Source organism: Lepisosteus platostomus, chromosome 15 (assembly GCF_059453375.1).
Source record: "Lepisosteus platostomus isolate fLepPlt1 chromosome 15, fLepPlt1.hap1, whole genome shotgun sequence".
NCBI classification, from domain to species: Eukaryota; Metazoa; Chordata; class Actinopteri; order Semionotiformes; family Lepisosteidae; genus Lepisosteus; species Lepisosteus platostomus.
This window is the reverse complement of record NC_142625.1, coordinates 26,936,305-26,960,878: the sequence shown is the minus strand read 5'-3', so window position 1 is coordinate 26,960,878 and position 24,574 is coordinate 26,936,305. Positions and strand designations below refer to the sequence as shown.

The window sequence follows — 24,574 nt, the reverse complement described above, 5'->3', positions numbered from 1 at the left end:
TATTCATTATCTGCCCCCTTAAAAGTATATCAAGCACAGCAGGTCAAAGTTACACGAAGATGGTATCTATTGCACAATCTGTGGAATAAACCATGAGTTTGCAGTTCTGAGGCTGTAAGTTGTACAGACAGTGAGGTTTACACACAGGAGTGTTGTAACAATCTGACAGACTGTGCTGTTCAGAGGCCTCTTCACAGCTTTGTTTGCTGGTTGCCAGTTATTTGCTTTCCAGATGAAACAGGATCTCACCATTGAATGTTTCTCCTGCTTTCATTATAGGGACCCAAAAGACAACACCTTAACTTTTTTTCTAGCTTTCAAAGAGAGGGTGAGAGAGAAGTGGGTTTTTAATGGCTCTAAAGAGCAAAAGGGAGGGAGAGAGAGAAGGAATTGGAACCAGACCCAGACTCCTTGAGTCTGTCATACAGTACCTGCACAGGTGTGGTGCAGTGAACAGACTGGTACGGCGGGCTGGGACAGGTGGGAGCCGACTGCTGCAGTGACGATGTCTCTGCCTGGCGTGGATGCAGACAGACTGCTGGGTCTCTCCTGGGCCACGAGCTCGCTGCCCCTTGCACTGTGCTCATTCTCAGAGGGGTCATTCTGGGTGAAGAAAAGAGTGATGGTTTGTCTGCAGAAGCCAGCACAGCTGTCAGGATGAGTTTCCAGGTTAGTCACCCAGTGCAATGGAGAATCACGCCTTTGCATGCTGCTGGTTTACACCTGTTTAAGAAAGCCGACCTGGTCAGTTCTGGGGGGTCATGCTAACTGCTTCTCCCAGAATATGTGGCTGGTGCTGCATCTGATTTTCCAACGCATGTCTGTATTGGGGAGGCATGGAGATTAGATTAGACCTGCTTGTCATGAAGCCCCTCAGTAGTCTGTGTCTCTGTTCTAGGACACTGCACTTGATTAACATTGTTGTGTATGTTGGCTTAGAATTGTTTACTGTGGTTTTCTGTCTTGAAAAGCCCAGTAAAGTGTAATAGGTACTGAGAACTCCTGTGTAAAGCATTGATGAGCATGGTAAACTGCAGTAAAACCTGTGAGAAAAGTGAAAAGATAAATTCATCCATAGCATAATCGTGGGTGCATGTTCATGATTATCATGCAGACTGAATGTGGTTTCCTGAAGGCTGGGCTTTGCTGAGAACAGAAAAGGCTACAGGAGGTACAATTTTTAACAGTTCAGGTGGGCAGCTGCGTCAGCATGCGTAGGCTCCAAAGGAATAAGTAATAGGTTTATTCCATGCTGAAAAGAGAAAACTTTTGGCCATGGAGCCTTCTTCAGGTGTGTGATTGTATATGGTATATTTTTTTAACTATCATTATTAGTTATGGGTAGCTTTTTGGACAAACCACTGGCGAACAGTGTTTGACTGAGTCCTGGGACAACCACTGCTCTAGGCTTGAGCTCAGTCTCTGTCGGTCATGTGACAGACAGCTGGGCAGATGCTGCAGCTGAGTGCATCAGAGGCCCTTGACGCCTGCCGGGGTACTTCTGTAGAGGACAGCTGCGCTCTAGCAGCCCAGCCCTGGTTGGGAGAACTCTCGTTCGCCGTGAAACCTTTCCCATCCCGAGCACGCCGCGTGTCCACTGTGTTCAGCTCTCCCATGTGACGCTGGTGAACTGCGGCGGCGATTCAAGGAAACTTCTGGCTTGGTTTTGTGTTGCTTGCCTTCGGCTGCTTTGCAAACTGGCTTAGCTTTTCCGCAGTTTGTGCAACTTGTGCAGAGAATCCAGCCTCCCTGCACATCCTTCAGCCCCGTTCCTCAGCCGTGATTGATAATGGGGTCCTAAATCAGCCCGATGGTGTAACTGATGGACGTCTGAGGAGGAGCATAAATATTTGCAAATTGCAATAAAAATACATGAAGCAAAAGGAGCTGGGGCTGGGGGAGGACGCTGGAGCTGTCGGGATCGGGTCCAGCCCAGCAGCTGTCATTGTAGGGCAGATTTGTGAGGCAGTTTTAGAGGATGCTTCCTGGGTTCTGTGGCAGCAGGGCTGTTATCTACCCGCTGCGAGAATGTCCTCAGCTCACCATGGATGGAGCATCATATATTGGCAAAGTGCGTCCCTTAACTAATCAATCAGGAGCAAGTTAGATTATTTCTGTTGAGGCCCAATCCATAAAAAAGCTGTTGAGCACCCAGTGACAGGGGAGAATACCCTTGAGGTACCATTTTCATGCTTTATTTAACAATGAGTGTCTCTCTTGCTAATTAGGAAAACAGATCATCAAGGAAAGAAGTGAAAAAATTGACAACATGTAGTCCAGGGTTCACGCTGCTAATAGTATCAGTAATGATTTTGTTTTTCTTTGAAAAAGTTGTTTTTGCTTTGTGTTAGGGTGGCATGAATGACAGGATGAAACCTATAAATCAATTAAATTGTTTTTTGCAAATATAAAATTTGGCATTTTATAAATAATTTTATACGGATAATGTAATTAATCAGTGCGTGTCAAGGAAAGTTAAATAATGATGCTAATTATGAAAGTGATCAGTTTGTGCGCTTTTGTATTTGAAATGTTACAGCTGTTGCCATAAAAATAATGTAGTGGAAAAGCTTTGAGCTCTTGATACCCAATAACAGTGCCCTGACTCATTAACATACTCTAAGCCAAATACATAAAATACATAAATAATGGTGTCAAAAAAAACCCAAACACTTTCCGCCACTGCGCCTTTTAGAGGATAAATGGGGGTGAAACTCTTGGTCTCCACTCATGTTTGCCTGGAAGGCCTTTGTGCTGTGAGGTGTGTGGTTAGTCTAAAGCAGGGCTCCAGTGCGTCTGCAGGTCTTCTTGGCATCTTTAGAGCAGCAGCACCTGAGAACTTAAAGAAGCAGTTAAATTGGTCCCGTTAAGCCGATACATGTCTGGTCAAGCTCATTAAGTGCTGTGTTGGACTGAAAACCTGCAGACACACCGGACCTCCAGGACCAGGACCGCACATGGACTGGACTGGTCCAAAACCTTTCCTGCGTCTTGCACTGCAGCTCTTCCCTTTCTGGGAATGAACTGCAGGAGGCGCTGAACTGCAGGAGACAGGTCCGTGGGGGTGCTCTGCGTTATTTTTTTAAACTAATAAAAAAATAAAGACACAAAAAGCTGGAATCCTGAGAGAGCTAGAAGGAGAGACAGGAAGGACAGGCCCGGGTTTGAAGCTCCTATCTATTCTCTGCAGCTGTGTTGCAGGTCGGGAGGAGACAACTCAGCCTATAAATATACAGCTTCGCTCATCTGTGTGCTCGGGTGTGCCAAACAAGATTAAAGAAGAAATAAATCACATTCTCCCTTGTAGACAGATGAAGCATAGAAATGTATCCCTAAACTGGAACATTCATTCAATCATTTATTGCTGAAATTGTATCGTCTGTGATTGAGAAATGCGAGGAGACCCCTCCCTCCAGTCATGTGTTACAGGTGTGTGTCTATGGTGTCTTTACTTTAGCTGGAACAGGCCGAAGTTCTGGACAGCAAGTTTGCCTGTTGACCTTATGAAATGATGTCAGTTTAGTTAATGCAGTAGGCAGTCTAAACGGTGAGATAAAAGTATACAATTATTTTGTTGCCTAGGGGTTTCATGCTTGATCATGTCTCCTTAAAATAAAAAAGAGTGCTGGGCACCACTTTGTTTGATGTGATTGTATTCATTTCCTGTTGGTTCTGCCCGGTTTGGGTGCTGTATGATGGCGGCAGTGGCTGCTTAGTAGTAAGATTTTAGGAATCTGTAAAAGAACAGAAACAGAATCCTGGCAGTGATTTATACAAGAAGTTAAAGTGAGCATTGCCTTGAACTTCCAGTTCCGTCTGTGGCTCTGTTCGCTGGTGTAGGTTAAAACCGTCTGCAGTAAGAAGGCATCTTTGCTGGGAAGGCGACAAGGACAAGAGTGTCTTGGTGCAGGCAGCCGGTCAGAGTTTCACCTCGTATTTTTCATGTCATACAGAATTAGCTAAGAGCACTGTCTGCCGGTGCACAGAGGTGGCTGACATTTTCTTTGCAGGGCACAACCCCTAACGATCATGTGAGTCTAATTGCATAATAATCGCAGGTCAAAACAATTTGCACACAGGGCCACTGACATGGAGAGAGTCCATGCATGCCTTGCTGATGGACATATTCTATAGCGACTGTCTGTAAAAGCTGTTTGATATGAGCTCTCGTGTAGCTCTGAGATAAGCTGTGCAAGGCTGAATATTAAACACCTATTGAAGTGTTTTGCTGCTTTGGGATACATTTCCTTTAAATTAGGTATGCTTTTGTATGCATTTAAAGCTATTTCCACTGCTAAATTATTAAGATAAGTTAACAGCTGCAAAATGTTTGCATTCTGGTGTGATTTTTCCTTTCAGCTTTCCCCAGAATAGATCTCTGAATTGTAATTTGAAAATTGTATCTGTTGTAGTGCAGATAAAACATTATATTAATCATCAAAATACATGATTGTGTGTAATTTGAGTCCATTATTTTGAAAGTTGCTGTACATAGCAATTAACAATAACACAGCCTAATCATTTCAGTGCAGTGCTTGTACCCTTGTAAACATTTTACTCTTGGACTTCCCATGCGCTGGGTTCATTTCAGTTGTACAAATCAAAGCCCCTCTCTCACCTCGGTCTGCTAAACCAGTTCAATCCTATATCTTGCCAAGAATTTCTCCCCAGACTGGCCTGCACACTCATAATCTCAGTTCACTAGTGCAGACCACAGACGGCCTAGCAGGGCTGGTCTGTGTTGGCATTTTTAAATCCAGTCTGGTTCTGGACCCGTCCAGCTCATGGATAGAACCTTGTGAGGCAGTTACACAACCATTCAGGGCACAAGAGTAAGGCAGGAGGTGTAAGACGGGGATAAAAATCAGAAGCGCTTTCTTACACAGGGAGTCAGAGGTGTGTGGAATAACATTATCCGCTGTTGAGGCGGAGTCTAGTGGATGAATAACATTCCAGGGTCCAGAACAGTCAAACTCGCTAGATAGGCCAGAGGCTCTTGTCTTGTTTTGAAATGTGTTTTACATTTAAATGCAAAAGTAAAACAGAGCAGGGGATTCTGATTCTCCAGCATACGAGCCATCAGGTTATTCCAATTATGTAGTCAAGTGAAAATTATGATTTTAAATGAAAAATTTTACATTTGATTAGGACCTATAAATAAAACACAAAAACAATGGTGCATGTAGGAACTCATTTCCTCTTTCTGGCCACCATGAAGTGAATCAGTGTCTTTTCTTCCTTCCCACACAGTGCTGATTAATCAATACAGTCTTGCAGCTGTTCTTCAATTTTAAGTGTTAATCACTTCAGTGAGGGTCATTCAGATTCAAATTCACATTCATTTAATCAGCCAGGGAAAAAAAAACTCTTCAGATATACATCTAATTTTCACCAAGGCCGTGGTTGAGAAGGAAGGGAAGGAAAAGCTTATTATACAATCAATACCAGAAAGCATACACATCTCTCCGAAAAATATAAATACAAATAACAGACAAAAACTGTCTGTTTAAAAAATAAACTAGGAAACATTTTTCCATTTATTGTGCTGGTTGGAATCGGTACTCGTGGGATGTGCGTCCCTGGACTGATTTGGGATTTGGGACCGTAAGCGAGACGGACAGGCTTGTGAGTCTGGGAGACGAGCCAGCAGTGTTGGGCACCCCTGGGCACCTCTGCTTGCCCTGGGGAGCGCAGCTTGACGGGAGGAGCTGCCGGGAACCCGGGCTTTCAGAAGACGGTGGGGTCTGTTCGATGCGCACCTCTCCGAGCCCACGGGACGCAGGTCTGCTTGTCGAGGTGCTGCCATTTTTCATCAGAAGTTGAATTGCTCCTCTGGGGTGCCAATCACAAAAATCACAAAAATGCAAAGTGGAGGACACGCAGAATAATTATGTAGCAAAAATTTAAGAAAAGTGCCCCTGCACTGTTCTTAACGTTCCTTTTGTGCAAGCACGATGAAGCCCAGTGCTGGAATCGTTCTGCCGCCCGAGTCCCAGACCCGGGGGCCTCATCTGCTTTAACACCCTTCCAGGAGCCCGTGGAGGCGGGGAGAACAGACACACGCGCATGAGGAGCAGCTGCCGGGGCTCTGAAGACACGGGGCACGAACTTCACCTGCGTGGAAGAGTAAAACCCCAGCAAGGGGAGCAGCCCTGCCACACGTTCAAGAGACAGCCGGATCAACGACGGACCCCAGGGCTACATGGGCTGGATGGCCTCCTTTCGTTTTCGGTTCTTACATTTTTCCTGCTCCCTGCTTTCCTCTGCCGGCAGCGATGCCATCTTTCCTTCAAGCCCACCTCTGCGCCCCCTTCGAAAGTCCAGTCCGGGTGAACACCATGCCTGAGAATGAGCGGCGCTCATTTTAACAGCAAGCTTCCGAAAAGACACAAACAGGAAGGGATCCCTGGGTCCTCTTGATGAACGGGCCTCAGAGCAGCAAACTCCGCACTAATGAAGAGTAATGCAGCAGCCCGAGAAAGAGAGAATTACCCTCCCACTATCCTCGGAGCTTTTGCTAGTCCTGATTTCAGCAAATGATCTTGAACCTGGTGGGGAAGATGCAGCTCGCCGACAGCAGATTTCCTATTCTCTCTGGCTTCAATTACTGTCGCCCTGCAAATGAAAGTCATTAGAAAAAATTGCAGGGTCTCTGTTGCATGAGTGACGGCTCATTTGGAGATGTTGGCTGGGAGTGATGTGGCGTTGTTACATATAATGTATTCACAATGGGGTCTGAAACGCATTGGCAGCAGTACAGTACTACAGAGTTATTTTGTAGGTATTATAGTGGAGGGAGGATATTTTACATCCATGGCATAGTGTTGCAAACTACACAAGAAACAGAATGCGCCGAACAGCAGTAAAATATGCAGACACTAAAGTAAATGTATAGACTACAAACAAGAAAGGGTGTTATACATTAGGTTTACTTCACCTGCAGCTTTTTCAAAGGCACCAGCTGTCTATAAAAGTGGCTTATAAGGACAATATGAGAATATCTGATTATTTGAGGACGTAAATCCGAACTGGATTTATTTTGAGGGTGGAATGGTGGTGCAGTGAGTAGCATTGCTGCCTTGCTGCGCAGGAGCTCTGGGTTCAATTCCAGACCTGGGTGCTATCAGTGTGGAGCTTGCATGTTCTCCCTGTGTTTGTGTGGAATTTCCTCTCAGAGTACAAAGGCATACTGGTGCTGTAGGTTAATCGGCTTCTGGGAGAACTGTCCTTGGTACGAGTGTGTGCTCTGTGATTGTACGCCATCCTGTTCAGACTGTATGCTGTCTTCTGCCTGTTGCCGGCCAGCTCCCCTGCAACCCTGAACTGGAAGAAACAGTTGATGATGTATTGATCCTAACTGTATCACTTTCCATACAGTCGCTATGTTCTGAAATATAAGAACAGTAGCACTGCTACATAAGGATATCCCCAGCAGCCTTAAACTCTTCGGCTGGAACACCTGACTGGAATGGACCAGAGATCATTATTTATTATTTGCCACAGTTGAGCTATTGGGCAGATGAATGAAAGGGCAGAGGCGCAGGTCCTCGAGACTGGGTAGATTTAGCTACCTTTTACCATACAAAGTAGAAGGTTATAGATCCTCAGGTCATACAAGTTATCTTGTATTTCTTTTCCTTTTTAAAATCTCAAGAGAAATACTGCAATCGCTGACTTTGACTTCTATTGAAGGCTGGAATCTGACCAGCACATGAGGTGGCAGGAATATGTTTGCTTGAATAGATGAACACCTTTCTGAAAAATGAAGTTCAGCAGAGTTTCTGGCAAAGGAGGAGATGTGCAGGAATCCAGTCCCTCTGGCATTGTTGTCCCTCTGTAATAGTGTGTGCCAAATTCATCTGTGGAGCGCTAAAGATGAAAACAAGGATAACCTTCCTGTCTGCTGCTCTTTTTAGCTGCCAGCTGTTGGTAGGGACTGCATGTCAAGAGGCACTCTTGTTGTAATCTACTGTATAACTTTGTAAGTCCGTGTAAAATATTTTCTGTATTGTTATAACTTTTTTGCCTCTTCCAGAATTAATAAGCAGTGAGCATATCTGGCAGGCTGTGTAGCATATGTAAGCCTTGTTTATATAGTTGAGTCTCTGACCTGGTTTCTTGGAGTTTATTTTTAAACTACTTAATTTCGATTAATATTGTAGCCTACGCCTGCCACAAAGAAGGAGACTAACAACTGCAAGGTGTTGGAAATGAATCACATAGACAATACTGTTTCACTTCTGTATTCTAATTAACAAACTTTTAACTTGAAAATAAACACTGCTGCCTGCTTGATTTTTGGTGATAAACCTTGATTTTAACTACCTATTTTTTATTTTTAATATGATTTAGTACATTTGTTTTCATTTTGTTTAATGCGATTGTTTTAATGGCTTAATACGTTGCAAAACAAAATGAAAGAAACATGGATATCTGCAACTGAATTAAAGCTAAGCAGGAAGAGATGAAAGTAATCTGATACCCGACTTGCAATTCCTGAGGCAGATTTTAATTTGCCTAAAACATGTGCAGTTGTGTTTACCAGTTGGTTTTTTTTCATCTAATATTGTCGCACTTATCCAGGGTGTTCCACAGGTTCTGTACTGGAGCCCCTAAATATTTACCATTTCTGCGATGCTTCTTAATGAGTTCATCATTAACCTGGGTTTCACTTCTAAGCTGATGCCTTTCAGATATCTTTCACAGACATTAGGCACTACTGCCTTTGTTTGTGCAGTTGGTGTCTTATGTTATGAAACAGAAGCAACACAACTTAACTTCCTTTATTGTCACAGATGGGATCTTGGATTTGCAGGCAGTAAAAAGACATAACACAATACAGTATATAATACATTTAAGACGGCATGAATCCATTACCAAATAAAAAAACATACATGCATAAGATTAAATTAAGAAGTCAGAAGCTTAGCTTTAAATAATTCTCACAATAGGCTCCCGACATCAGCTTCACAAAGTTGGTTATATTTGTTGCTCTTAAGTAACATCACTCAGTGAGACCCTTGTGCTGAAATATTGATACCTGCCTTTATTTCTGATTTAGTCATCTGTTTCTATCTGTGTTGCCCTTCTTTGTAATGTTTAAATTTAAAGGATTATGTTAGTGACAGGGGGTCACATGATGTTTGTTTACACCACTTAACATTCACATGAGCCAAACGAGCAGTCAGAATGTTCTCTTAGTAGAGGATGTGCTCCACTACTGAAGGCTGTACTGTACCTGTATCGAAAACTTTAACACGATTGGCTTGTTCCTTTTTTCTTGTTTTTATTTAACAGCTGAGAACTAAGGCTTATACTGTAGGTATCAAATGTTGAAACACGGGCTACAAATAAAACAAGGACAAAAATTGAAAGAAGAGAATTCAAGCTCTCTGTTAGTTTTATCTTTTACGGTAACATGGGTGATTGTTTTTACCTTATTGCATATTGGTGTCTCAGTCCTGGGCTTGGAGGAACAGTGTGTCTGCAGGTACATACAGTAAATAATAAGGGCTTAACTAGCCCAGTCTGACAGCTTCTCCCAGCTCTTCAGGTGCTGCTGCTTTAAAGAGACCTGCACACCTACAGACACACCAGCCTCCTGGACACCCGACCAATTCATAGAAGTAGAAACAGAATTAAAACCAATTCAATGAGCACAATTCCAGCAAAAACAAATGGCAAATTTGACAAAATGTATACTACTGTATGTCTTTGAAATACTGCTGCAAAAACATGAACATTTCTTATTTTAAAGCTGAACCTTATTTTCTGTGTTTTTAGAGGACTAACAGTGGTTTTATAAACTGGGATATTTTGTTTTGATTCTCTTTCACTTAACCATTATAAGAGCCATAAGAGTTTGAAGAAGGATATGTGAGTACTGACTGATGTCTTAAATTTACTTCTGGTTACTGTAACATGTTCTTTAAAGAATTCACATCATGATTTTGTATTTTATTGATGTATGCCTTCTTTCCCTGAGCTTTACCTTCAGGGCAATTGAACACTCTTTCTCTAAAAAGGAAAAGCTTGTTAAAGCTACAGTACTGGAAAAGAATTCGACTCAGTTGCCAGAAACTGTTCATGTATTGCCACAGCTCTGAGCCTTGTCCGATTCCTTTTAGATGACAGTCACGAGACAAGGTTAGACAGGACTTTATATCTTCCTGAAATGTATCTGTGTTTTAAAAGGGAACTCTTTAAAAATTCATATTCCTTGTGTGGTGTCAGTTTGAATTTATACCCTTTTGTATCTAGCATGCAGGGTACATTTCCTGAAAAAGGACCCACTTACAAAATAAATGTGTTCTGATGTTTTTAAAATATTCAAGGTATAAACTTTTACTTCAGCTCTAGGTGAGTTCATGAATGTACTGAAATGCATGTAAAGTAACAATACCACCTTGTGAGAGCAGTGTTACAACCTCATGTAACCTTGTGTCCTAGCTGAATTTTACTGCAGGCTATATACTGTAGTCTGGCCTCCTTACAAGTCCATAATTAATTGCTGAAACAGTTTCTCAGTCCCCTTGATGTACTGTGGGGCTGCTTGTGGACAGTGGCATGGTTGCTGTATCGCCTAGCTGGGGTTTCAGGTGCAGAATGGCTGCTGTGTCTCCCAGGAGGGGCTGCTGGTGCAGAATGGACGCTGTGTGTCTCCCAGAAGTATCTGCACATCAGCAGTAGATGAAGTAGAACCCTTCTTATATGAAAGGTGCTTTCACGATGGACTTTTTTTCCATGGTATAATTGTAGTTTGCAACATTTAGTATTGTTTCATCATAGAATAATTTTGTTGGCTTTTTTCTCCTCTCTTGCATCTTCATGTTTGATTTGTGCTTAAAATACATCTGACTCCTTGCGTGAGATCACATATAACCCTTTTCAGTGCTTATCTACATGCAATGGGATTGCTATGGAGATGTGGAGGGATCTAGGCTATACCTGGAGAAATACAATGTGCAGTGAGAGTCTCGGTGCAGTGTGGAATGTCTGACCCCTGGGCTAGAGTGTTGTGTTACAGAGATCTGTCTGCTCGTCTCTCACCTCACTCTCATTTTCCCTCGTTGTCTGAGACCTGTTGAGCACAGCAAAGACTTTGGCTCCATGGTGCTTTTGTTAGAGGAATGTAGAATGGTTGAAGGAAGGTAATTGCTAAAGTCTACAATTGTTTTTTCACTTTTTCTTTATAGACACTGCTCCCGGAGAGAAAGTATAAAGATAATTGATTTTTCCTGATCAACGGTTGTCAGTCTGCTTGAATCTGACCGGCTGACCTTTCTCACAGTGCTGAGCCACTGTCTCTCACACCTGAAACACTAGATTTAATGACTGAAGAATGTCAGATGGGGTCAATCATCAGCCCAGGCAATAATATAAATGCAGCCAATTTATATGCGCTAGCAGTTGCAAATAAAGAATAAAGAAGTTGGTGTCTTCTGCAGTAGCCCTATCACCAAACTGAGCGACCCGAGTGCAGGGTAACTTTATTGGAATCTTCCTCTTATTAGGTTATGTTGACGGCTGAGCTCCATGCCTTCATATTGCCACTGAAGGAGCTGCACAAATGTGATTGTGTGATGCTGCGACCATGCATTGCCTGTGGCAATCTGAACTCTTGCTTTGACCTCTTTCGCAAACTGCTTATATAGGGGCAGGAGAGCTGATGCACAGTGCTGAATGACTCTAGTACTGTATATTAAAAAACATTGCAGCAAGGATGAAATTGCGAGGTAGGAAGATGTAATAGCAGGTGTGAGAATCTCATTAGGTAATGTGGTGCCTGTCCTCCTCCTCCCTGGGCATGTGCCCTCCGCACTGGGTCAGGTAAGGTGAACAGAACAAGTGAGCGGGTGACTTCACCTGGAGGTGTGTCTGGAGAATAGACGAGCGGAGCGAGGAAACTCGCAGCCTCAGAAATGCTATTCGGGAGGCTCTGTTTAAAGCTGCAGTTGTGTGGTCTTTATTTTTGCTGATTTTCCTAGTTGGTTTTATTTTCCAATCTAGAGGGTTAACCTTAGAGGTGGCAGTCGGGGGAGTCAGAGTGCCCATGCACCTGTCACTAATCACTGCACAGTAAGGAGCATTAGGGAGAAGGGTTTTCAGTAACGAAAATAAGACCGAAGCACTTGTTGCACTTAGCATATTCTGACTTCGATGTGGTCTGGAAGGCATTCAACACCAGGCTTCAAAGCTAAGCTGGGAGGCTTGACTTTTGTTTGATCTTTTCTGTCAATGTCATGCCAGAGTGTGCAGCAGCTGAAAGGCAGTGCGCTCGTGCTGGAACGCTGCTAGAGAGGATGCTCATGAGGTCCACTTTGAGTAATGGACACCAACGGGAAGCCCCGGACCCTGCAGCTTTGGAAATGATTAGAGTAAACCTGTCCGCATGCTTGCACCAGAGAGGCCTGAACAAGCTGTTAAAGAGTTTTTACTCCTTTGTAACCTTCACAGAGCAAAGGTCATCCATCTCTGAGTATCCAGATGGGACTGAAATTGCAGTTAGGTTGTCAGAAGCTTCCATAAAATTAAAGCTTTCAGACCTGTGCACAGATTTGCAATGTAAAGGATGTCCCATGCACCTCGAAATCTGTTAATTGTCTTCAACATCATGGCTGGGTAACTTGTTCCATACCCCCATGGCCCATTCTCCTCAGTGCATGAGATAAAAGACTCCACTAAATGCCTGCGATGTAGATGTGGTTATATGTTTTTATATCGTAGCTGAATGGTGGGTTTAACTGGGAATCATAGGCGCATGCATGTATTAACAGTATAGTATCAATAGTAACTTTTCCCATTAGTGTAATTTCACACCAGGGCAGAGCTCATGCTCAAATTTCAAGCAAGGATTATGGCATTCTCAATAATTTAAACTACCCAGCACTACCCAGCAGAGGAACTTCCATTTCGGCATAAAGGGTGGAGCTATGAGCTGCACTGAACCCCTACAGAGACAGATGGATGAAAGATTTCAAGTGTGGTTTGTGGTGCTGAGAGCAGAGCAGACGGCTGCAGACAGACATGTCCAAGTAATGAAGTAATTTATACAGTGGTTACAATCCATCCGGGATTGTAACAGGTTTAGATGGCGTCTTGGCATTGGCAATTTAGGTCTGGGCTTAACTTTGGATCTGCATACAGCTTGATAAACACATTGATTTGCAGTCCGAGAGAATGGAGCTGCGGATCTGGGCCCTGTGCTGGAATTTTATGAGCTTTGTTTTTGAGAAGTTGAGAAGCAATATCACTGTAGCACAATAAAGTGTTTTTCAGATCCAGTAAGACAGCTTGGTGTAACAGAATGATGTAAGTTTAAAACATACAAGTATTTCTGGTTTTTGAATTGATTTTTTTTGTGCGAAAAAGAGAGAGATTAGCTTTGAGTGTTGCACCAGGGAAATTCCGTTGCCAGTTTTCTATCGTCAGAAATGTACATTTCGCCTTGGTTTGAGTTATAACTGACATGCAGACATTTGATCAAATATGGATTTGACTGTCATGTCTGTTTCGGATTTCTAGGAGCTGTTATCAAAGGACGACTTGCTGTTGAGTGTCGTAGATAAAAAAGGGGTAGATAAAGCACTTAGCAGCTGGATGGTAGTAGAGAAAGCGTTGTGAGTCCTGGTTTCTCATTACAACGAAACATAAAAGGTTCGACTCACTGTATTTCCAGTTCCAGCTTTTTTAAAAACATCAAACATGAATTAAACGTTCCCAAGTGCTTTGAACTGCGTTTTCACAGTTGCGGTAGGAAGCCCTTGCGCTCTCTGTAATCTGGTGAATTTCCACATGAAGCTGCCGCGATGCTGACGGACACCTTCTGCTGCTGCATCCTTGTCACAGTCAGACACCGGCCAGGGTTCTGAGAAAATACAAATTAATGGAAATGTTTTTTGTTAACATATAAATAGGAAACAAGGATGCTTCGGACTGCATTGAGGAGGAGGTGTGATTCTTCCAGGATTGTTTTTTGTTATACAGACAGGAGGCCAAGAGAAGGAGCGGTGCTCCTGAATGCTGAATATTTAGGGGTGAAAGTCTGTGTGGGGGTGTGGGGGTGGGGGAAGGGGGGACTGGGGAGCACATCTGACTGGTGCTGCACCGTTTCCGACATTTTGCCGCTAAAGTGTGAGACGGTACTTCACGGAGCACTTCAAAACAACAGTCGAAGTACCGTTAGAATGGATAGTTAAGCACTCTGTCATGCACTTAGAGCACTGGGAGAGCAGGCAGGCCTGGAAAACGCACACCCCTGTGTCACCTCTCAGGTGCTACAGTGCTGTCAGTGTCAGTTCCAGCCCCTCTATTCCTGAAGTCAAACACGAGAGTAATTTGATGCTTGTGTGAAAGAACTTAGTTTTTAGTTTTCTTTTCCTTTACTCATACATCCACAGACCAGCGGCATGATCACGTTCATAGTTACACTTCAGCGTTCTCCCTGTAAAACCTAGAAATGTGTTCTATTAGGAGTATCGCTAATTCCATTCACTTTATCATCTCATTCTCCCAGATGGCTTGCAGAGCGTTGGAGAACAGCGAGACTTCCCTCCATCCAGCTGACCAGCGCTGAAGATGCCACGCTGGGGAATGAGGCAGTACAAACCTGGCACCAAGACCTCCAGCCTCCAGCAGCCTTCACACAAGGTAGCAGGAAGAAACCCCACCTGAAGACAGCAATATCTTGTCCCAGAGATAGTCCCAGGTACAGTACACCCCTCTGCTTCCCAGAGTATGGACTCACGATGGATGTAGATATTAGAGCATTCTGCATTGCCGTTTCATTTTTATCCTGTGATTACAGAATCTGCCTCGTGCTCATGTTATTTAACACCACTGTTCATGAGATTCTCAATGCTCCTGTGTGCAGGATGGTTCATATTTTATTGTGCCTACAAGGTATTTTTTAGATCTCTAGTACATATTGAATGATGTCTGCAATTGGAATAGCAGAAGCTTAAGTGTGTGATCCATAAAATTATGGAGATTTTGAACTAACCTTTGAAGGAGAGAAAAATCTTAAGTGTAGATTCGAGGTAGAGTGTTCTCAGATGAGGTGCTGTAGATGCGCAGGTCCATATTGTTTGAATTGCATTGGTACTTTGGTTGACTCGTTAGGATAGGAGGAGAAATGATTTGAAAATTGAGTATCTGGCATTACCGAGCAGACAAAGACATACAACATTTAAAAACCCAACACTGTACATGAAGCAGTGTGATCAATGAGCATGCCAGACAAATGCAGTCAACTCAGCTCTGTCTCTTTTCATCAAAGCAAAGTTGCTGTTTTGTATGACAGGAATAAACATCGACTTAGCTTTCAAAAGCTGCAGGATCAATCATGCCCATTAAATGAAATAATCAATATTCAATTCACCTTTAAAAATATCAGGGGAATGATTTCTGGCCGTTGTTCTTGTTCGTTCTGAAATTGGTGTTTAGACTGTTCTTGTCGTTTGGGTTTGTTATTGTGGAATGTGATCTTCAGACTGAGTAAAACACATAGCTCATCCAGTCATGGTAGGACTTTGCACCATTTTAACATCTGATAATTAGATATTGAAGAATGTATTATACTATGATGTGTTTTATGGTTTTATTAATTTCCCACAAAACAAAATTACAGATTAAAGAGTCAAGTCATAAAATGTTATTCATTGCACGGCATCATAAGGTAGCCAAGAAACCAACAAATAAATGAGATTTTTTTTCTTACTGGTTAAAAACCACTGCATGTACTAAAAGTCAGCAAGCTTTCATCATTAGATACATGATTTTTAAACTAATCAGCAGAGGGCTATATATAAAGATTTTAATTACAGCGATCTGTCCACAGAAAAGCAAAACGGTTCAAAATATAATTGTAATTAGACATGGCAGCCGGAGTAGGAGAATATTCTCGTATCATAGGATCATAATCTTCTTTTGTGTCTCATGCAGTTTGCATCAAATATATATTCTTGTTAATTTGTGCCCAAGTGTGCAGGAGGTTAAGCATGCTGAGCATGACTGAATTCATAGCAGGGCAGATAACCTTATTATTTCTGCCAATGTCAAAGCAGATAGATATTAATGTTGCAACACCTGTATGTTTTGTTAATGTTTATGAGGTTTATGCAAATGGAATAAGACGTCGCCTGATGATTCCCTAAGGGCTTGTGACGGAGGGGAGAATACAAGCCAACACAGGGAGCGCTGGGATCTGGGATGTGGCTGGACCTTCATCCCCGGCTTCACTGCTCAGGAGGCTGCAGCTGTGCAGGGAGACTGTCCTGTCCAGCTGAGTAGTGGTGTAGAGAGACTCCTGTGTTGAGTTCTCATCCGAACTGTGAAACCCCTCCAGAACATGTTTCTGACAGACATTCTTAAGGTTTGGGGTTTGAAAACTTTTTTTTTCTGTTTATAATTTGTTTTGCATTTCAGCCACACAGTAGGATGTTCTGTTCTTTTACGAGAAGGTGTGTTTTGTCAGATAGCGAAGCTCGTGTGTAAGGCAGGTGTGTGAATAGATCGGATACTGCACTGGCAGTATGTCCTGATGTCCGCCCACCATCCAGCCTCCTTCTCCCCCCTCTGGGACCTCTTCCCCTCCCTGCACCCGCCCCTCGGCTCTGTCCACCTTGTCCTCAGGGCCAGGATTATTAATAATTAGCTGAAAATATTTGATAGCCTTCTATCAAGTCCTGTGCCTCCAGATTGAATGTGGCAAAGGGTTCGGTGTGATATGCCGCGATGCTCAAATGTTCAAATGTACTGTAGCTGCGCCTGCTAAATGGGTTTAAAATAGCGAGAACAAACATCTCTCATCTCTTCACACTGAAAAATCAGATTATGCTGACACGAAAAATCACAAAGAAAGCCATTTTATAAAAGATGAAACTCTAAATTGGCTAATGACAATGGCTTGCTGTGCTTAGAGATTACTGTCATTTCAGTTTGGTGATGGGGTGCTCTTTTCTCTTCCTGTTGATGATGACAGTAATGTCCTGTGAAGTGATGCCATTAGATAGCAGCTCACATCTAAACCCGAGTTGGCTGTTGTCCTTTGTCTTCTTACTGATTCCAGCACTTGGGTACCTCCTGTGTTTTAGGTTACTGGTAGCAAGATTGCTGCACTTATCTCATTACGCAAGGCCGGTTGGGACCTGGAATGCCTTTGTCGAAATTGTGTTCTTTTGTGCTGGCTTAGATCACACTGCCCTGGTTTCATCTTCAGCCAGCATGCTCACTTGCTTCGTGTGTGATTCAACACATCCCCTACCGTTAATGTGAAACCCACCCATTCGTGATCTCTAGCAGAGCAGCAGAAACCCATCGCCGTCACTTGTCAAGCTGTCGGTTGTGAGAGCTGGCGGGTCCCTCTTGGAAATGAAACCAGACAGATGCCCTGTTCTCCAGGACAGATCATGTCTGAAGTCTGTGTATCGGCTATCACTCTGTTGCACTGCTCGAGCAGAGAGCAGCGCAGTTCCCACCCCCTGGCTGACCTCCATGTTTATCGCTCCCTGCCACCATCTGTCCAGCCTGGAGCTCTCCGAGCCACACTCCTGCACTCTGCTGCTTCTCCCTCCAAGAATATCCGAGGCACAGAGGCAGGTGGTAACAGTGTTTCCTTGCCAGACACTCGCCAGGAATTCCAATAGCGTGATCATTATAGATCATCAGACATCCCTTTCTGGGGATAGAAACGGAATGTTTGCTACTTTTATTTTTAATTGTGATTCTGCCAAGTTCAATACCTAATGTTCTGAGTAACCTATAGGGTCATGACAGTCTTATTTGAATTTTCATAAATGAATGTTCTTTGATGAGCCCTGATACTGTTCTCCTGTGTGATGGAAGCCTTGTTTAATGAAGATGGCTTGTAGTTTATTGATAAGGCTGACAGGCATTGAAAGCCAATAGGGACTCAAAGTAATTTTATTTTCTTTCCCATTTTGAAACTGCTCACGTTCAAACACCTGCAAATCAAGCAATTTCGTGGTAAACAGGGGTACCGGGACAGATAAGCCGTTACGTTCCAGACAAATACTGGACAAGGTGACAGTCTGGCCTGTGTATTGGAGGGTTTTGAATGGGGAGCTGGGTCACCATATGTTGGCTGGAAAGTAAAGATTAATTCCACACTGAAAAATAGAGAGAAGACGTGTAACATGTCAGCTGTTGAGCCTTCTTCAGGTGTAAGGTGTTCTTGGTTTTCACTCCTTAAATTGGGCCAAGCAGCTGAAATGACATGTTTCTTCCTCCGTTTTGGAAATTCTTTCACAAGCATCTTATGAGCGGCTGCAATGATTCAGTTGAAACTCGTCATATTTCATCAAAGATGTTTTCAAGGGAAATATCACAGTCTGTCACACAAACTGCTTCTGCTCAAGAACTGTTGGGCCCGTTATCTCGGGGTATCTGCTTTAACAAGTACAGTATGTCCACCTGAACACCACTTTGTCTTCTTTGTTGTTCACTTCTGCCTGGCAGCCTCCAAAATGGTTAGTTTCTTTCTGCCAAGCACACAGTTTACACTCGACATATTTCCATTAGTACGATAACCAAGATTTGGTGTTGAGTGGAAAATGAACATCTCCAGAGACAGAAAAGAAGAAGGCTGATTGCATATGGAAAGCCCAGGTAGTGATTAATACTGGATAAATAATATGTCTTGTGTATGGAGTGATGGCATTTTCACAGTACTGGCATGCATGTGTAGACCACTGTCTTGGCTCTTTAGCTCCTGTGAGGTTTTCTGCTCTGCTGTGTGGGTATTGACTTGCTTGGAACCCTTCGATACTGCTTGCAGTTTTCTAGTTCACTCTTGATGCTGCAGTGGTTTTCCAGTCCCGTTCATTAATGTTCTGATTAGGACACGAATCATCTGTCCCTATGTGCTGACCCTCGTCTGAAATAAGCTTTGTGTTTTTTGGTTTGCAGCTGAACATTGCAGTGGAGTAACAGTGTGTTCACATGCAAGGGCTTCGGATGAAATAAAAAGGCACTGCCAGCTCTGAACTAGCTCCTCTGACTGTGACGGTCTGGGATGATTAGGGGGAATGTCAGTCCACTCGTGTTTGCAAGATAACCCTCTACTTGATTCATGGAATATACGTGCTATTTATGGTTAATTCAAAGTCTCCTTTTGAAATGCTAATAAGCTTTTTGGAGGCCGTCGTCCTGCTACTGCATTTTGTTTACCACTCTCACATGCTTTGGTGTGTTTGATCTGTTAGTGAATTATTTTAGACACCAGCTTCCGTGTGACAGTTTTCAATAACCGCCCAAGTGTGATATTGTAGATCAATTTAATATTTGCTTGCAGAGGGAATGTCTTTAAAAGCACAACAATTGTCACATCAACAAAGCAGCTTGGCCTGACAAGTGTGAATGTACTTGCCTGGGCTTCTTGCATGAAGAGTAGACAACAGGCCCTGCCAAAGTTTTCAAATGATTTTATTTTTATCTGTGCTGTGTTGAACAGTCTCGACTTCTACCAATTTATTTTTTAATTCTAAATTCTCAGCTTGATTCCAGATATTTCCTCTGGTGCCCTGAAGGACGTGTCCTCTCTCAGTTTTGCACTGCTGTGTGAAAGAACTGAAATGGAGATTAGCTTTGTCAGATCTTAGTGCTGGAGCAGAGAGAAATTCCGACTAATCATCTGGAGCTTTTGCTGAACAAGTCGTGATTTGCTTTGTCAGACTTGGGTAACGGTAGCAAAAAGCACCGTAGCGTACTGCCTCTTTCTCCTGGTTTTAATGAATTAATGAGCTCTCTTGCTCTTGTTTACCCCACTCCTCGTGTGACGAGGTTCAGGATCAAAGGGGCCCAGGAGCTGCAACAAATTGGGGACCCTCCTGAGCTTGCAGGGTTATTAACTGGGGTAACCTTGTAGCTGCATGTACAGTATTACATGTCAGCAAACTCCAGTGATTGCATGCTATGAATTTACACGTATTACCTGCCTGCCCTTCCTGATGGACTGACCCTGCGCCTGCCTCGTCTTGCCTTGCTGGGTTTTCTCCTTCGATCTCAGGATACTGTATGTACTGCAGGGTGAGATACTGTAGATGCTCGTTCTTCTAACTGTGTCCATGTTTATTAACGGAAACCCCAGATGAACAAGAGGATTCGTCCCGTCCTTCATCTTCACATCCTCGCTGCCCCACAGCGAATTAATCTCCCTCTAGAGGGTTGGAATTTCATATTTCACACAACCCGCAGCCTTAAGGATTGTTTTTTACAGCTGTTTTTACAGCAACTAGAATATAGCTGCAGTGTAAGCAACATGCCTGTCGACTGGAGTTTACTGCTGTTCTTGGCCTCTTGTTCACCACCATTCGTATAATAGAACCGTTATTGAGTGCTTGATTTGGTTTTTCCAAACCAAGATGGCAGTTTTGTTGTCCTAGACAAACGACAGGCTCTGCGCTTCAGGTCAGAAATATAATCACACTAACTCACTGTGAATGAGCCATTCACACAGCCGGATCTCCTAAAGCACCATTAACACAGTGTGTCGATACCATAATCCTTCCACAGAGTCGGCAAAGCTCCATATTCACTGCTCTAAACTAAATGTCTCTCACCGTCTTTGTATAAACAGCACTGGATGTCTGTAACACTCACCTAGGAAATAAACGCAGAGAAAAATCAGCTTGCACTTTGTGGTGTCTCTCTGCGGTGTTTACTATGTGCCCCATCTTGACATCTTTTTTTACAGTTTATCTGTGCAAATTCTCTGCTGATCTGTAGAAATATTATTTGCATGGAGTCACGGCTGTCAGTTTTGGACTTCATGACTTATTTGGCAGATGGAAAAATTTGGCACTTATTATCTCAGTTCACTGGTGGTGTTTTTCACGATAAGCTCATAGAGAGAAAACAAACCAGCTTCTATTACCTTAAGCATCTCATCAAACGGGAAAGTTGCTGCTTTATGAAAATTGAAACCAGAGATCAGGACATTATAAAGTGAGAGTTCCTAATGTTTTGCCTGACATGTTCACAGACTTAAAAGAGCATTCTACACTTATAGCTTAAAAGAACTGACTTTTTTCTATTCTAGACGTTGAGGGGAATGGATTCAAATATTCAAAGGCATTGACAAAGGTCAACCTAATGGAGTTCTACAGAATCAGCAGTGACACATGAGTGAACAAATGGCACCTCTTCAGAAATGAGGATTGTGTGAATCTGTTAATTGTGCTGGAAAGGTACTCTAATTGCAGTTTGTGTCAATAAGCAATCTGAGAATTAATAAAAGGCGACTCTGTGACCTGATCCTGTTACATACTGTATATATACCGTGCTGTATGTTGCTTTTGTAATCTCATGAAGGAATGGATAGTTCAAGGTTTGTTTGGGTTTTTCTTTAAATTAAGTGAGCTTTAACTGTACACCTCTAACAGAATGTAGCCAGGTTGACACTGTGGATGACTAGGAATTCTTAGAGGGGGGACTGTAATGCTGGCCATCCATGTGGTCAAGGCTCTGGACTTGGAAGTGGTGGACTCCCAGGTGGGACACAGCTGTTGTGCTCTTGAGCAAAGTGCTTCAAACTGACAGCTGCAGTAAACAGCCAGCTACGGTATATAAACTCCCCAGAAATGGTTCTAAATTGACTCACTTGGTTAAATAAAGGGTTCATCAGACAATTAACAGACCTTTGAATGGCCACTACTTGTAAATGTCTGCAAAGGAAAACCATGTCTTCTGATAGCAGAAATCTGTAAAGGGACAGTCTGACTCACACTTCACCAGACATCAAGCTGGAAAATCCCAGGGCATCCAAACACAAATAAAGCCTGTCTGGGGCACCCACCCCTTCCAGCCCCAATTCATTGTTTCTTAAATCTCTTCCCTTTATTTGGGCCTGTTTTATGTTATTGAAATCCCCTGTCATTTATGAGACATGGTGTCTCAAGAGTTTGCACAGATCAGAACAGTGCCCTGAGGTGTCCTCACTTTCCCCTGTCTCTGCAGACTCGGCTCCAGCCCAGTTTCTCCTTCTTGGTTCAGAGGCAGCAGACTTTCAGGAGGGTGGCCCCAGATACAGCACAAGAAATTATTTACTACTGCATAAAATTTTCATGCAGACTCCGAGGAGCAGTATCAGGTGACTGAGGGGAGGCAGGAGGAGACTATCAGTTTCAGATCATTAAGATTACTGAATTTAGTTCGATCAGTGCTGGGGGGTGTTTCTCTGGGCTTCGGAGCAGCAATTGATGCATAGCCACATTATTCTAATCTTTTTGTCATGTGTACGGCTACACTGTTTTAATGAGGTTGTTCAGTTTACTTAGTCAGCAGAAAACAAATTCTAATCATTCTTGAGTTTATTTCTAGCGAGAAAAGCATGGACGTGTGTACTGATATTAGAAAGCCCATGTAAGAATGCTCCATCTTTGTTCCAGGACAGTTTTTTGTAAAGCCTTTCCTACTGGCTGAATGCGAGCCTGCGTGTGGCACTGGTGCTCTGGCCTCCAGTAGCCCGCAGACTTCTGCTGCAAGTGAGGGGCGTTCTGACGCAGGGCTGTCTGGAGTGCGCTCTCCACGCCTCTCAAACCAGGTGCTGTCTGCAGCTGCTAATGTGGGCTCAGACCCCTGGACGCCAAGACCTCTGGGTAGAAAATAAGAGAGTGTAAAAATAACACATGATGATAGTTCATCAGGCCCCTTCAGTATTCAGAGGAGCTGAAACACTGCAGCTGACTGTGCCAAAGAGCTGCTTCTTGCTCCCTTGTGAGCATTTGTATGATCAGAGCACATTCTCTCTGTCATGTGCTTCACCATAGGCAAAGTGCTAATTACAGCAGACTAAATCAAATTAAGGTTTTATTTTTGAATACTTAATTCATTTCCTAACTTAAAAAATGTGGTACTTTGACTTTCATACACTTACTCTACACTGCTAGTAAAGAGGCTAAATAAGAAGAGACATTTAAAACGGTTGTTTTTTATTGCTGATGGTCCACAGTATGCATTCTTCATTGGGTAGTTTGTTTCATGTCTTTTTCTATTTAGAGCTGGCCTCTCAGGCTTTGATAAAGAGATTGAATATCAGTGCGATATTGCTTCCAAACTTTAATTATCTTTGATCCCAGGAGCAGAGTGTTCTTTCATGAATCATAGATGTAACATAAGTACTTTTTCGCCAGCATCTTGAAAAAAGGGAAAGAGAAAATGCAAGAAAGAGGCTTATATTATGTATGAATCCTCAAGGCCCAGTCTTGAAAAAAGCCAGTCCAATAATGGTCAGCTGTGAAGGATGCACTATCTTTATACAGTTCATGGAAATGATAGCAACCTCTAGGTATAATTTTGTGACCTGTTTCTCCCTCACAAAAGTCAATACAGCTCCAGATCAGCACAGAGAACCGGTGGGCATCTCTGGTTTCCTTTGTGGGAGGCAGAGAGGGAAGCAGCCAAGCAAAGATTTAAATTAAGAAGCAAACAGTGACAATCTTGGAAACTTTGAATCATTACTTTGTACCAGGTGTGCAGTAAATTGTTCTTTAGCAAGTATGTCGATCATTTATATATAGTACATTCATTTGCCATGGTAGATAAATATATTCACAAACTGTTTTTCTAGGTGTAAAATGCTAAAGGAGCTTTTGTACAAGTCATGTGCATGCAACACAAAAAACGATCTGCTCTAAAGACTCCAGGGCACTAGGAGAATCAAGCTGAATAGCTGGAGTGACTGGGGTGAGTTATCCGCTCCAGTGAGAGTGACTGGGGTGAGTTATCCGCTCCAGTGAGAGTGACTGGGGTGAGTTATCAGCTCCAGTGAGAGTAACTGGGGTGAGTTATCAGCTGGAGGGAGAGTGACTGGGGTGAGTTATCAGCTCCAGTGAGAGTGACTGGGGTGAGTTATCAGCTCCAGTGAGAGTGACTGGGGTGAGTTATCAGCTCCAGTGAGAGTGACTGGGGTGAGTTATCAGCTCCAGTGAGAGTGACGGGGGTGAGTTATCAGCTCCGGTGAGAGTGACGGGGGTGAGTTATCAGCTCCGGTGAGAGTGGGGTGAGAGTGACTGGAGTGAGTTATCAGCTGGAGGGAGAGTGACTGGGGTGAGTTATCAGCTCCAGTGAGAGTGACTGGGGTGAGTTATCAGCTGGAGGGAGAGTGACGGGGGTGAGAGTGACGGGGGTGAGAGTGACTGGGGTGAGTTATCAGCTGGAGGGAGAGTGACGGGGGTGAGGGTGACGGGGGTGAGTTATCAGCTGGAGGGAGAGTGACGGGGGTGAGTTATCAGCTCCAGTGAGAGTGACTGGGGTGAGTTATCAGCTGGAGGGAGAGTGACGGGGGTGAGAGTGACGGGGGTGAGTTATCAGCTCCAGTGAGAGTGACTGGGGTGAGTTATCAGCTCCAGTGAGAGTGACTGGGGTGAGTTATCAGCTCCAGTGAGAGTGACTGGGGTGAGTTATCAGCTGGAGGGAGAGTGACTGGGGTGAGAGTGACGGGGGTGAGTTATCAGCTCCAGTGAGAGTGACGGGGGTGAGTTATCAGCTCCAGTGAGAGTGACTGGGGTGAGTTATCAGCTCCAGTGAGAGTGACTGGGGTGAGTTATCAGCTCCA

The 24,574-nt window shown here is 43.4% G+C and overlaps 1 long non-coding RNA gene across 5 annotated transcripts in view; it reads left to right on the top strand.

The window, feature by feature from the left end:
* LOC148648423 (uncharacterized) overlaps positions 1-24,574 on the top strand; it is a 164,836-nt gene that overhangs the window by 110,875 nt on the left and 29,387 nt on the right. For 4 of the 5 annotated variants that reach the window (XR_015926738.1, XR_015926739.1, XR_015926741.1 and 1 more), the window contains one exon: positions 14,516-14,707. This is a non-coding gene — a long non-coding RNA (uncharacterized LOC148648423). The remainder of the gene's footprint in view (positions 1-14,515; positions 14,708-24,574) is intronic. The other variant, XR_015926740.1, reaches the window with a different exon arrangement.